Source organism: Echiichthys vipera (genome assembly GCF_963691815.1).
Source record: "Echiichthys vipera genome assembly, chromosome: 7".
Classification (NCBI taxonomy): Eukaryota; Metazoa; Chordata; class Actinopteri; order Perciformes; family Trachinidae; genus Echiichthys; species Echiichthys vipera.
In genome coordinates this window covers 26,147,068-26,163,263 of record NC_139832.1, presented here as the reverse complement: position 1 = coordinate 26,163,263, position 16,196 = coordinate 26,147,068, and positions in this window count along the sequence as shown.

Here is a 16,196-nt window from a genome sequence, read left to right as displayed (position 1 = left end):
AGGCAGTGACTTATAACATTGTTTTTAGTACAAACCACTGGAACTGTCCACTCATATCTTCACATACAGAATCCAACATTTAACAACACAAATAATAGCATATTAAAAATAACACACCTATGAACTCAACTTTGTATATGTTTGGCTGGTATTAACATTAAAACAATAATATTGGAAATTCACTCCACCCAGGAGCTTTCTAAAAATAGTATAGAAACACTTAAAAACACCCTGTTAATAAACTGATAAAATGATATATCCTTGTTAGTTTTTCTTGGATCTTAATCAGGTGAAGTATGACCCAGAGATGTCTCAACAGAGTCATTCCAAAGTGTCAGTATGCATTTTACTTGAACATGGCCTTGACAATCTGTGTCAGACATTGTCCGAACTCCTCCAGGATCATGTGCTCAGCCTGGGTGGAGCTCTGGGCCTCCTGCTCAGCCTCCTCCGCCTGGGACATCAGGCAGCCGCACACAGCCTCCACTACAGCAGGGGTTATCACTGATACAGGCCATCTGAACACACACACACACAGAGAGACACACACGCGCACACACTTACATGAGTGGTAAGCCCATTCCTCTGGAGATAACACTTAAGATAAATAGTCACTCACATCAACCCATATGTGTATGATACATACACATGGATGCCACATGTGGGCTTGTGAGAAGCATCACAGCCACCACCATCTTGGTTCAGGGTTCAGACCCATTCTGACCAGAGTCTACGTAAAGACTAGTAGAAAAAGACAGACTTTTGAGCTGCTTTTGGATGTTCTAATGAAAGAAATTACCGTAAGCAACTTAGCAATGAAAGCTCTATGGTTTGCATAAAAAATGCTGTCTCGTCCATCATGGTATTACATCATGTCCTGTGTCACTTCTCACTTGTGTTTTTCGAACCAGAAATACTCATCAGGGATTCTTCCTTGTGGTTAGCACAGTTGCATCACAGCAAGAGGGTTCCTGGTTCCAATTTGCGTGTTTGCGTGGGTTCTACGTGGGTTTTCTCCGGGTTCTCCGGCTTCCTCCCACAGTCCAAAGACGTGCACATGTTAGGTTAATTGAAGACTCTAAATTGCCCGTAGGTGTGAATGGTTGTCTGTCTCTGTGTGTCTCTATGTGCCCTGCAATAGACTGGCGTCATGTCCAGGATGTACCCAGCCTTACGCCCGATGTCAGCTGGGATCGGCTCCAGCCCCCCCGCGACCCCGTTGGGGACAAGACATTGGAGATGGATGGATGGATTCTTCCTGTTCATCGATCTTGTGATGTGTTACCCCCGATCAGTCTGGCTGGTCACTCATGTAGTGTGAGAACAACTTTGAGACCCGATTACAAAACAGAAGGTTGTGTAAAGTGAACAGTACAGCCATCTGACCACTCCGATAGCTGTGTAGTGTGAAGTTTGCTTAAAGCAGCCATGTTAAAGTTGACTGACTCACTTGTTCTTAACACTGACTGTCTTCCCTTTGAGGCCCAGTTCTGAGCTGTCGTCATAGTTTCTACAGCCAACACATTTACAGCCGGAGGTACACATGATGTTGGCCTGCACACACACACACAGCAGTATAACTCACTCTAGAAAATCTGCCTAAAATGGTTCATTTCATACAAACAATTGCATGTGATTAGTGGTCATTAGTTCCAAAGAAATGTATTTAACCAAAATAAGTCTCCTTTGACCTTACACTGACAAGAAAAGAAATACAAGCATGGTGTAAAAATGTATTGAAATGAATTAACATTACCAGGAGATATTAAATAGAAATAAAAAAAGACAGGAATGCTGAATGAGTTGTTTGAAAACCTGCCTATTCTGTATGCTTCACTTTATATTTTTAAATTATGCATAAATTCTCTGGACAATTCATTCTCTGCTAGGTGAAAAAAGCAGCAATGACCAAAATAAATGCTGAAGCCTGAGAGAGAACTTTTGCTGCAGCGCCCTGTATTACACTGTCGGCCAAACAAATACAAGTAAGAATTCACACAATACTGCCTCAAAGGAGAATAAAGCACTGTGTGAGTAGGTCTCAACCACACTCTATGATTTTTTTTTTTATGATTTACTCACACCCAACAATTCTCCCAAGAGCAAACTGCAAATCCCAAAACAGCAACTTGAAAACCAAACGTAGAAAGAGACCGAATACTCGCTCATATTTTAAGTGTCTCCAGTCCGATTTTGATCGCACAGCTGTTAGGTAGGCTAGGTTGTTTCTTTACATTTATTTTAGGGAAATCTCTATAGAAGCTTCAAACGTTAAAAAAAGACATTCAGTACTGCCTTACTGCTGTCTGTCTTAATGCGCCCTAAGGCTCTGCCACACTGGATTCAGCATTCAGCTATTTTAGTTGCCCCCTTTTTTTTTTTTCTACAAACCTCATAGCACTCGCAGTAGTTCTTAAGGCACCCGGAGCGTTTACAGTTGCAGCCTTTGTTGTGCCAACCTTTGACCTCTCCTGACTTCCCACCAGCAATCTTAGACCTGAAGGCATCTGGGTTACGACCTAAACATGACTGCATAATGACAACAGCAGTAATGCTTACATAGAGGTGACATGACCAATTAAACTGTTGGTCACAGACAGACACAGACACAGACACACGCGCGCGCGCGCACACACACACACACACAGACACAGACACAGACACGCGCGCGCGCGCACACACACACACACACACACACACACACACACACACACACACACACACACACACACACACACACACACACACACACACACACACACACACACACACACACACACACACACACACACACACACACACACACACACACACACACACACACACACACACACACACACACACACACACACACACCTATCATTGCAATATTACACTTACATCATATGCTGCGACATATCAACATTGTACAGTTTTAGGTCACTTTCTTGTTTGTTATTGATTGTCTTTGTTAGGGGTGTGACAAGATATCGTCCCAAGAGATCTGCGAGAGAGCGATATGAAAATGTGACAATATTTCTTGAGGTTAAGTTTTCTCGCGATATCAATATGTAAGTGGCTAAACTGTAACAGAGTAAAAGAAGAAACGGACATTATGAAACTTCTGTAAGAAGATAGTGCCGCCAGCACTGTAACATAAAAATGTAACACGTGAGCCCCACAGCTTCTTTGACATCAGGCTACAAGTTAAAGGTTGAGTGTTGGCCACCTGACGAACCTGTTCAAAAGAAATATAAGCCTATGGCAGCAGAAAATGCGGGTGTGGGTGGATAATAAGAAGCAAAATAATCTGTTCTGTGAGATGAGCGAGTGGTTGTCACGGTGCTTCTAAACACGCTCTCTGTGTGTCGTCCCGTCCTTGTGAATTCAATATCTTGTATCGTGTCTCGTGTATCGTGTCTCGTGTATCGTCTCGTGAGCTGAGGGTCTCGTCACACCACTAGCCTTTGTATATAGTTTTGATTTGACTTTACTTGCTGTAAGAGCCAAATATAGTCAGCACACATCTTTTGTGGTCACTCCTGGGTATTGGGTCACGTGGTGTTGGTGGCGGTAGCAATAGGAATATCAGCTGTTCGCCAGTTTAGTTTTGTGACTGCTGCTTTTGGTATGCCTTTTGGACACTTTAGGAAACTTTTGTACGTGCTTGAAACATTTTGGAAACTTTTTGGGTGCTGTTACTTTGTTTGTTTTGCCTTTTTTTCCTGCAAATCAAACTACAAAACACATTCATTGGAATGATTAACAGCCAGGGGGTCAGGAAGGCAAATATTGTATTTTTTACTCCATTACATATATATGATAACTTTAGTAGAATTGCAGAATCAGACCTATAATAATAATAATAATAATAATAATAATAATAATAAACTGATGTATTATGATGGATAAAGCTACCTAGCAGTATAAAGTAATCATCATTCGGGTGATGATTGTGTTGTCATGTGGTGGCAATGCTTAAGCCTCTGTGAAGTTAAAGTCAATCAATACAAAGTGACAAAAACAAAGGTGTGTGTTTAAGACACAGCAGAGAGTGAGAGAGAACATGTTTCCAGTAACAGTGCTGATGAATCAGATCCGCTGAAAGTGCCAGTCCCTTGCTGAAACACCAATTAGATCCAATCAATGGTGTCAGCCCTACTTACTGTCTTACTGTGTACCAGCACAACTCCAAAGTGTTTCAACTCACACAGCGATCATCTACCTGTTTCACTTCTTATCCTCTTATCCTTATATCTAATACTTATTGTGTAATTGAAACATTATTTTTTCTTTAACATATAAAACTTACACTAGCAGGTTTTTCACAAAGCCTTTTTTTATTTTGGGAAAGACGCTGGTGAGTCATTTATTGAACACCATTCACTGAAAGCTGTCACAGTGTACTGATTATCCCTGTTATTATTATATTATTACATAGTGAGGAGTATTACTTTTACATTAGTTGATCGACAAACTGGAGACAGCAGTTCATTAAACTTGGAATTAGTGGGAGTAGACATAAAGTAATGATATTACTAAGAAATTTATTTTTGTATGTATATATGTAATGACTTTCTAGAGACTTAATGTGAAGCACTTCAGTAAACTCACGTACACATTTGTTTACGATGTGAACACCAGAAACCACTGCAAACCTGAATGGCCTTGTGGCGCTTTGTTTCATGCTCTGCATTGTTGTGGCAGTTAGAGCAGTCACAGCGGCTGCACATCACTCCATTAGCAAAACACTCGCAGTAGCTGAAAGACACAAACATCCATATTAAATCATAGATACAAAACAAGTAAAAAACTAACTAACTACATCAAATAACACACAAGATGTAAGTAAGATGTAAGTAAGATGTGTGTGTGTGTGTGTGTGTGTGTGTGTGTGTGTGTGTGTGTGTGTGTGTGTGCGTGTGTGTGTGTGTGTGTGTGCGTGTGTGTTTACACGTCTTCTGCTTCTCTTCAGTTTATGAGAAATGGTGAGTGAATTTGAGAGACAAATGGATATATAAAGTTGAAGGTATAATATTAAGCAGTACTAAACTAAAGACGTGAATGACAGTTCCTCTAATTTGCACAACGTGTCACAGAAATAAGATCTGATATCATACAGTTATCAGTGATTCCACTTTTATTCTATTTTACAGCCACAAAACCTTGGTTTGGTCAGTAAAAAAAGGACAAAGGATGTTTGCTTCGTGCCTAATAAGGGCAAATCTTTCAAAATTTCTTTAGAAAATAAGTTAATATTTTGTGGTAATATGTATTTATGGTCATCTGTGTGTTACACAACAAATGAAGCACAAACACAGAGAAGATTCTCCGAGTGCTGTTGGATCTTGGCAGCCTCACCAACATACTCAAAAACTATTCATCCCCCTGCAAGGTTTCCTGTCTGCAGTCTCAACACCCACTCAGTCACTTCGTAGACACAGGGAATTTGTTTTGCCCACAAAAAGGAACAAAAAACATGAACATTCCTTCATTTTTCATGCCTTTAAATTGTTTTATAAATGACTAATTTATTGCCTTTTTATTCCCCATGCTTTTAAACTGGTTAATTGTTTTATATTATCTTAAATCCTGCCATACAGGAAGTAGATGGTCTACTCACAGTTTGAGGCACTGGGACCTGGTGCAGTGGCAGGGTTTCCTGGACTTTGATTCAGACGAAGGTCCAGCAGCTCTGCGGGGGTAAAAAGAAAGAAAATCAGGGTTCCCGCCCTTTTTAAGAAATCATTTTCTAGGACCTTTCCTGGATATTTCTTGCAAATACAGGACAGCACTTGCTCACGAAGGGTCATATAATTTATCAGTTTGACATATTTAACCTGCTTGCGGCTCCATAAAATCTTGACTTGATGCAAAAAAGACTGCTGCAAGTCCGTGACACTTCATGTCTGTAAACCCTCTTTGAAGTGTCGTAGCCCACAGCTTATCCTACCAACAGTGGAGTTTCTAACTAAATACAGACATGCAGGTTACGCAGGCGCATGAGGGGTTAAAATACCATCAATATTTTCCAGGAACATATAGATTATTTCCAGGATATTTAACATCAGTAATGAGCTTTTGACATGTTGCTTGAAAACCATAATGCGGCCTGGAGATGCATACTTTTTTTAATATTCAGGACAATGTAGACAGATATTGCCTCATCAACATTTTCATGTTCTTGTAAATTAAGTTGATTTTAAAAAGGAAGCCAATTTATACTTGTCTCCTTTGCAAATGATATGTGATTCAGGCCTTGGGAACTTTGTTGCACCTTATACCCCCTCTCCCTCCCCACTTTGACAAAAAAGGTAAATCATCGGAGTGGTTTGAGAAGTTTAAAAAATACAGTTTTTCACTATTAAACTCTGCTTGGCATATGCTTAAAGCTTCAGTCGGGAAGTCTGGCAGATGGGGTTGACTCCATCCGCAGCTCTGTGCTTGTCAGTGCGCGTGTACCAGATTCCTGTGAACGCGCTCCTGTCTTCTTTCATCAATAAACAGCATGGAGTACATGCAACATGGAGGTAGGCTGGCTAATTTATTCATAGATAGCAATTGCTAAAGACATGTAGCGTATGCCTAGCTTGAGGATTGTGCCTGTGATATTGCAGTCAGCCCTGCACTGAGTGGACAGGATGACACAGCCACTGTGGATTTTTGCAAAACAAACAACAGGCGCTACCTGCACGTAGAGGCAAGTTTTTTTTTACTAAAGCCGGAGGATTTATGTTGTTCTGTCGGAGGAAAAGTGTCGGCTTCAGTGAATATGATCAAAACTGTTGCCGACTGCACGTTTAAGACACTTTGCATACAAGTTTTTGTTTTACTTTGTTATTAAATATATATGCAGTACATTTACTGTATATGTGGAGGCAACAATCACATTTTGGCTTCAGTTCCACAATTCCTACCGTGCTGGAGGTTCCTGAGGCTGCATGTTGGTTGTCTGATCGCTGAACTCATACAGAGGACAAGCTGCCTGGTGGTACTGGGGAAGCTATTAATGAACAAATTATTTAATACATAAATATCTTTCACTCAATAAATTAATAAATCTAGTTATAATTTCAGACATGGTAAAGATGGAGATGGGGTCGATGAACTGAAGTCTGCAAATGTCCCACAGAGAGAGTTGACTTCTGCGTAAATATTGAATAAACTTTCTTACCTGGATGGGTGTCCCCAACATACACGCATCTGGCAAACACAAAGGGAAGGAGGATTACGAAACATCCAATTCAGTGAGCTCATGCAAAAATCTCAAAAGGGGTGCAATTACAGGTAAATATAAATTAACTTCAGCTATCTCTGTACAATAAGTATTATACACCTGTCATATTCATAAACAGCACATTTATGTTACAGACTTATTATTCTATTATCCCAGCCTCTTTTTTGTCTTAAATTCAGGACAAGCAAGCGCATCTTCCAGTATTCATTTGTTGTTTTCATTTAATCTGAGGTAGGAATTTCTTCTCTGTGATGTTTCTGTTAAGGTGGAGGGTCTCAGGCAAGAGACACACAAACCATGGTCTTTCCTCTTTGGTTACCTATTCGTAGATGTATGTGACAATATTTCATATCCATCATAAAATTAACAGAGATTAACATAGTCCTCACCGTTCCCTTGAGCAAGGCCATCATCTCTGTGTGTTGGTGCAGATTTCAGGGTAAGGAACACAGGTACTGGCTCACAGGTGTTAGCCAGCACAACCTGTCCATCCTCTCTCATATTACACACCATCTACACAGATGAGAAAAAGTGGTTGATCATTTTCTCTTCCTCTTTCAGCAGTTTTCTTTGCTCATAGGCTACCTCCTCTTTTTTTCCTCTTTCTTAAATGCAGTTTCTTACATTATCATCTTTATGCGCGTCTATTTTCATGAAGGTCAGGGGAAAAGGGGGGACCGTGCTCTCATCTAACAACAGAAAACATTTACCCTGGCCCCGTTTGGGAACGAGGAAGTCCCCAGGGCAGTTATTGTGGGACAATGAAGCTTTTGTCATACATTTTTGCAGGTCAGTGAACAGTAGCTTTGCCTGGTAATAAGCCACGACAAGTTTTCACCTCAATTTATTGGCTATAGTCCAACATGAAGCTTATTTACTTTATATTATATTTAGTTTATATTGTTTTAGAGGTGTCACCAACTGCAAATTGTCATAGTCGAATCTGATTTGTCACGTGTTGCCTAAAGTCGACTAATCATCAAATCAATTTTTTTTTCTGCTCACAAAAAACCCTCTGATCCGGGGTGGCGAGCCAGGGACATGACGCAGACAGCGGTGAGTCCAGCTCTGCGTGGTCACGTGTGTCAGGCAGAGGGTTACTGAGAGATGTGATTTCTGATTTCTTATAGGGGCATCTTATTAAAGTTATTTGTTGTTACAACACAAATGTGTATTGTTTGTATTTTTCTTTGACAAAAGCTGACGGTATATATGGAACTATTGTTTCACTTTCACAGCGCTGTGTCAGACTGTGTTCGATTGAGCGTCTATGATAAAAAAACACAAATGGGCAAATATTCAAATGAACTGATGCTGATGATTAAACAGTAGCAAACTTTTGTATTTCTGACGCCCAGATAGATTTAAAGCCCAGCCAAGATGCGCTCTGACGGTGCCGGATCCTGGGTAGTAAAACTTAGTCTACAAGGGGGAGGGGGTTATTCCTGCACACTAAGGAGACAGATTAAAAGCACATGAGTTATTTTCACATTTTTAGCAACAGTGATTTTTAGTAGACTTATATTTATACCCAAATAGGCTATTTATCATGGTTTATTGGGAGAAAACAAGCATTCAGCACCCCCAGAGCTAGAATGAAATAATCCATTGTTACATAACCACATTTTGCGCATTTTTCGACGAATCGAATATGAGATTGGCAGTCGAATCAGGCTCCTCGGAGCGAATCATCGAATAGTCGACTATTCGGGGTCATCCCTATATTGTTTATAGAAATAAAAGGAATCAGAATAACCTAAACATTATGAGATCTTTCTCATGCTAAATTAATTGAAAAAAATTCTGTTTTCCCTAGAACTAGAACTTACAGGCTGTGTGATGTGGGTTGAAAAATCATTCAATCCATCCGGAAATTGCTGATGGTCCATGGCCTGTGGTACACAGATGCTGGTGAAAGGGGCATGTAAGTCTCCCTGAAAGCACATAAGATACACACATAAAGATGAATGAGCAATGTATGAACTCTTTATTAATCCATGAAAAAAGTTAAATGACTCTCAATACTCACTGGCATCATGCTGCAGAGAATGGGTTCATTAGTAAACCAAGGAGCAGAAACTGAGCTGTGATGGCTGCTGTCGGGTGTATCAGGCACAGGGCTACGGAAACTCAAGTCACTTTAGCATTCTAAAGACATCATTTCCCTCCTACATAGGTCTCTACATCCTCCACGTCATTAAATCTTATATTGTTGCTGCCCCTGCAACACTGGTATAATTTTAAAATGGGATTATACTAGGGTCTGTTCATTTACTTGATTTTGACTAAGTTTAAAGCAGTTAGGGACTATGAGTGGGATTGCTATGTGATAATAGCATATTTCAAACTATTCTGATGGCAAGTGAAACAATCCCAGTGAGGAGTGGTGAATTTATGATGCAGTGTTTCAGCCCACTCATCTCAGTGACACTGTGTCATTCTTAGTACTGCCACCAGAAGGTGCAAAAGTAAAGATAATTGCAGTTTAAAAGTTGCTGATATCATTTGTTGTAGATGATGTTTACTGGTACCTGCCATTTTGTGTAACATATTTAGTTAAGGACACCAAAATGCTACAGTAGAAATACTTACCCAGTGAGGCGGTGATACTGACTGGATTGGGGCTCCAGGAAGTAGTCTGGATAAGTCAGCTGACACTGAGGGGACTTGCATGGACAGTGGAACCTGTAATTAATGAAATAATCTTAGTCCAGGTGAAATTGACATCCATGGTTTAGATTTGTATCAACGCATAAACAATATATAAACATATGGTGAGGTTTGGAGATGTGTACAACAGTAGGCAACAGTGATTTTTTGGTATGAATTAATTAATTTAAAAATGTTTAATGAATAAATAAACCATATACCTTAATGTGAGAGGGTCCACCATTCCTGGCTGGATAGTATGCTGGTGAGGATGAGGTACTACCCCGAGCACACTGCCATCTGAAGGGGGCCCTGCCCATACAGGAATCCCAGCAGGGCCAGGGTGGACACTAGTGTCCTGCTGAGCACTCTCTTTTGAAGAATGGTCATCAAGGTCTAAATATCCCGGCTGGTTTTGTGTTGTGTCCAGATCTGCCATAGAGCTATTCATCTCTCCAGCATGGAAGGCACGTTTTAATAATAGATTAAATGTTAGTCAGGAGTTTTACACCAAGTCACTGAACTGTTAATAAAAAGTTGATAGAGACCTAACGTTTCACTAGGGTTAATTTAATATCAGTATCACTGTACCATCTCTGATTTTTAAATGGTTAGTATGGGTTTTAATGCAAGATCATGTCGGAGTCTAATGGTATCATAATGTTACCTTTCATTAACCATGCATATAAAATGACTATGGCTATAACTAAACCATCCCTTGTTCCTTATTGGTTAAACCTATAATAAATTATCCACAGCCGTCATTGCCAGACTAACGTTAATGGTGTTGAATAAGCTAACTTAAACAATATTAGACCTACAATTCTACGGCGTTTATTTTATTTTCTAAACTTGCTTTTTGCGCTAACGTTACATTAGCTAACTTGACTAAGTTAGTTGGCATTTAACGCTATCTATACAAGCTAACAGTTCGTTTACTTTGTTCTGTAACCGTTAACGTTAGCTAGAAAAAAATATAAACTTAGCCAAATGTCACAGTTGGCTTGTTGGTGACTCACTGAATTAATTCAAAAGGAATAACTTAAGCTAAGGGGCGGCAACAACAGAAGAGTCAGGTTTACGTTACCAACGTTAGTGACGTTTGTGCCGTCTGGAGTGGGAGTGACCTACGTTAACTGCTAATTAACGTTAACGTTAACGATGGGTTACATGGGAGATGCTAACTAACTGCGGTTTCGGACTTTTCAGTTATGCCGCGCTCGTTTTGTCACGCATGTAAAATAATATGACAGAAATGTCAGAACTAAACAATTCAAATGTTTAAAGTTCACCTTTTACTACCGACGCGTGACGTTCTGATGGATCTGACGAGGAGAATAACCGTTGTTGGCATGAACCAAAGAGGGTGCTTTCAAGTACGAGCAGAAGTGTCGAAATTATGACAACTACTTAGTGAAGCGGGAAGTGTCCATTCATAATAGTGTGCAGAAAAATGAATAAGAAACCTAAACCTGTACGAGACAGTACAGAGTTATATCAACCAACACAAACATTTATATATGCAGATAGTTAAAAAGAAAAAGAGACTAGGTCTATAGGAGAAAGAGTATCCCACTATGGCAGTTTTTATTGGACTTAATTATTTGTAACTGACAGTGGGCAATATTAGATATTTCACTATGTACAAACATGTATTTTCACATTTGTGTTGTATGAGGTAATATCCACAAAATTAAAGAGCAATTGAACCTACTCTGTAAACACGTATTTTAATTTCACATAAGAAGTGTATACATATATATTTATTTTTTTACAAATGTGAATAGTTTCACCAAAACAATATTGCATAGATTCTTTCCTGGGCTTTTCATAAACAGTAGCCTGAGTCTGACTTGAACCTTGGCCAGTGCTAATGACTTTGATCACGGCGGACATGCACTACCAGTCGAGCCACCAGAGCACCCAACTGAAATTAAAACATTTTAGAGGGGGATACATTTTGTGGCAGACCAGAAATGCTGTATGGCAGAATTTGTATTGCACACTAACTTTTGCTCAGAAACAAGAGACATAAAGGACGGGCTGAAATTTTAGCAAAATAAAACACTTAAAAATACCCCATATTACTGCCTGTGAATGTTCTCATTTGTCCAGGTCATCGTTATCCCCAAAGCGATTTCAGTCAAAAGCAACTGGACTTGGTTATTTGTCTAGGAAGACGTTTCACCTCTCATCCAAGAGGCTTCATCAGTTCATGTACGCATCTGACCAGGCTGGGACTGGTCCAACTAACTGGTGTGGTGATCCAGGTATTTAACCTCTCACAAGGCCGATGATGTCACTGAAACCTTTTGTGCTCCAATTGTCAACCACTGTCGTTAGAGTGACAGTCGTTGGTGGGAAGTTGGTTTCGACTTCATTAGTGCTCTATTGAGTCTGAACAACCTCACAGTTGTCCTTTGAGGTTAGATTGTTGAATCTCCTGGGAAGGGATGAAAGGGCAGCATTGTAAATTGGAGATAAGTAGTGTCTCAGCCCTCCTCCTCTGTTAAGTGATGGTTTCTCTACTTTTACATAGATGGCTTCATATTACTGTGCTTTAGATCATTTTCTGTCATTTTTCAAAAACAATAGGTAGTAGATGGGGGAGAGAAAGGGGACAACATTCAGCATGTGGCTGAAGTATAACTCGTGCTTTGGTCGATGCTAACGACTTTGATCATAGATAGATAGATAGACATTATTTTGTTGCAGCAATCTGGTACAACTGAATATGAGGTCAGAGAATGTGCAAGAATTAACAGATCTGATTTTTATTTATTTATTTATTTGTTACTTTCATGAAAATGCCTATTCATTACATTGTACACACAATGATACATTCAATTCACATTTACAAACATTTAAACATTGACATGAATGGAAAGGAGCAGATAAGAAGAATACAATTCTTATATGTGTCCGCCCCTTTTCAACATAAAGCATAAAGATTTCCCCCACCCTCGCACAGTTATCACCAAATTAAATACTTAACCTATAGAACAGTTTATACAATATGTACATCAACCTACTTGTCAAGTTTATATGATTCAATATGTTTAGTTAAATACAATCTTTTAAATTGAAAAATATTATCAAATATTAATAATAAACTTTTGAATCCATCCTCCTGGGAATTCCACAGTTTTACACCTTTAACAGATGAGCACATTTGTTTTAATGTTGTTTGTGCACGCTGATGTTTAAAGTCAAACTTCCTCCTATGATTTGCATTCTCTGACGTAAAAATAAAACAACTTTTGTATGTCCTCTGGTAGAATTCTGTAGTGTGGTAGTCCAGGTGAGTGACTGAGGCTCTGACGGAGGTTTAGGAATTGAAAAGTCTTATTGCCGTGGGACGGAAGGATTTCCTGTAACGTTTTGCCAGGAAAGAGGAAATGTCTTCATATTCACAAAGGTTATTAGTCATGAGCATGAGTCATACCTGCCTGTAATAGGGAAGGTTTTCATCGCCACCGTACCGACCCGAATTGTTGGGTCTATATAAATCATAAATAAGTCATAGAGTGTGGTCTTTACCTAGTTTGTAAAGTGTCCTGAGATAACTTTTGCTATGATTTGGAACTATAAATCTATAGAAGAATCTATAGAAGAAGAATGAGCTGTAACACCTGGCAAAATACTAAATATTGCTGCTTTTTTAATGTTCTGAATTTCCAGTACAGTGCATTCTTCTCCTTGACATATGGATTTGATCAATTCAGCTTGTAGCCTAAATAAGAAGTTATTATAGTAAAGTTATTATAATGTTATAATATTTACAGTTAACGACATGACATTTTTTCAACAAATCAACAGAGAGATGTTATCAGTCAGGTCTATCATCACAGAAACACACATGAAGCACTTATCTAATTAAAGTATTTTTGTCTTTTTTGGTGTTTTAGTTCTATTAACTGGTTTTGTTTCTCTTCTATCTACATCTGGATTTCTACAGCAGCACCCCCTCAGACACCGACACAGGTTAATTGAACGACAGCTGCTATTTTTGAATGCAGCCAGGGCAAGGGGCTTTCTTCCTTGTTCTATCCAACCGTTTAACACATAAAATAATGGCACTCATGAGAGATTTCAGCACACAGACATTAACATAGATGTGTTTCATATTCAGAAGCTCCAAACAGACCAAAACAATAGAAGAATCTGTTTAAATTCAGTCCAGATGAGGAGTAGTTTCAGAGGCATCCAGCAGCAAGGCGAGGCAAATGTATTTATGAGGCACAATTTAGCAACACAGAAATTCATAGTGCTTTACATAAAGCTTTAAAGTGACATTTGAAACAGTCATTACAGAGAATAGAAAAGAAATACATGCTGAAATGGAACAGGACAATAAAAGTTACAGAGCAATAAATGAATGAAAATATTTGATTTAAACAGCAGAACAAAGAACATTTAGCAGGTGTTAGAGGGAATCTAGATCCTGGAGCTTCTTGAGCCTCCTGGGTTTGTGATGTGTTGTATTTTCTTGTTTTTTGAAGCACAATCCAGATGCCGAGGAGGTTATTTTTGTTGCGAGAGTCCTCATCTCTTCTGGCTTGAAGACGCAAGGAATGAGGTAGACCAGTTCCTTCTTTAACGTCCACCGGAGGGGGGCGTTGAGTCTGTCTTTTGTTCTCATGCCATCAGCCATCCAGTCCTCAGCGTATGAAGTAAGCCCAGTATGCCTAACTCTCCCATCATGCCTCTGTAACTCTCACAGGGTCAAACCAAACCTGGGCCACCCCAGACCTCTTTCATGTGTTTACTTAGGTCAATTGAACCCTTACCTCCATCCTAGTGCTTCCCAACCCTCAGTACAGGGTTTCAAAGGGAAAACATTAAACAGAGGTCAGGGCTTTTAAACGGATGTATTAGTACAAAATGTCCCTATTCTCGATTGTGGATCTCAAACCATTTTTTGGTCTCTGTTCTGGAGCAAATAGCAGAGGGCAGGATTCAACTTCTGTTTTTAGACATAAACTTATATTTCTGGTCTGAAACTTCACTAGACTCCTTTATTTCAGTCACATATCATGTACATGTTTAGATTCTTGTGGGTGTGTGTGACGGCCCAGAGCCTGTTACTTGTATACTAGTGCTTTGCTCCTTGTGCTTGCAGGTACAGAGCTGTGCTGATTAGATAACTGGGAGCACCTGGCCAGTCCTCCCAGCCTATTTAACCCCGGCTTACAGAGACCAGAAGCCCCTCTTCTTGCTTGCCTTCCCTTCAAGATGACCTCCTTGTTTAGTTTGTCCTTTGTTAGCCACTGACAACATGCACCACATATTCTCCAGTGCGAGCTGGGTCTGTCTGATGTTCCTGCCTGGTTTTCGTTGCCACCGTACTCTACGGGGGAATTGTTGGGTCTATGTAAATCATAAATAAGTCATAAAGTGTGGTCTTTACCTAATTTGTAAAGTCTCCTGAAATAACTTTTGTTATGATTTGGCCCTATAAATAAAATTGAATTGAATTGAATTCATACACCCTTATACACCCCTGATTCTCACTTACACACCTCATCGTTTCCACATTTCGTTTAATAAATGTTACATTTTGCTTATATTAAGTTGTGTGCATCTCCTACCCTTGTTATGGGCTTCGAGCCCATGTGTGAAAGGTAACGTAAAAGTTAGGACTTGTATGTGTTTTCAGAGGAAAACATTCATCGGTTTTGCCTTAAAAAACTTAAAAAATGTCTTGTTTTCATCTTTTTGTCACCAAATATGGTTCCGGAAAAGCTTCCAAGGAGTGTCATACTGGATGATAATATCTACTATTAAATATGTAAAGGACCCTTACACTCTGAGACAAACTGTTTCCTCAGCCTCCTGAAAAGTCTGTTCTGTATGACCTTTTTTGTTTTTTGAAATAAAAAAATTTAATCAAATCAATTTACTGGAATAACAATTTGTGTGACTGAAGAGACTCGCTGCTCTTTATTGGCTCTAAACTCTATTTTTTGGCCATAAACCTGTGTTTCCTGTTATAGTTCAACATTAGTGTTAACCATAACTGACACTTAAGAACAGAGAGTGTGATGTTTTTTTGGCCACTTGGAGGCAGAAGAACTTCACAACAACCTGAAAAAAATAGACAAGCATTTTCTGGCAAGCTCATGAAGACAACTTGACTATACCGGTTAATGAATATGCTGTGGAAGTTCCGCTCCCTAAGGGGGGAGCAGTGAGTTTTTACTTGAGGCGTCTTTAAAGTGAGGGCATGACAGTTCAACTAAAATATATACACATGTCATGATGTGATGCATCCCCAATATTCATTACTTTGGATCTAAAATAAACAGATCTCAAAATAATTCTTTTGAAA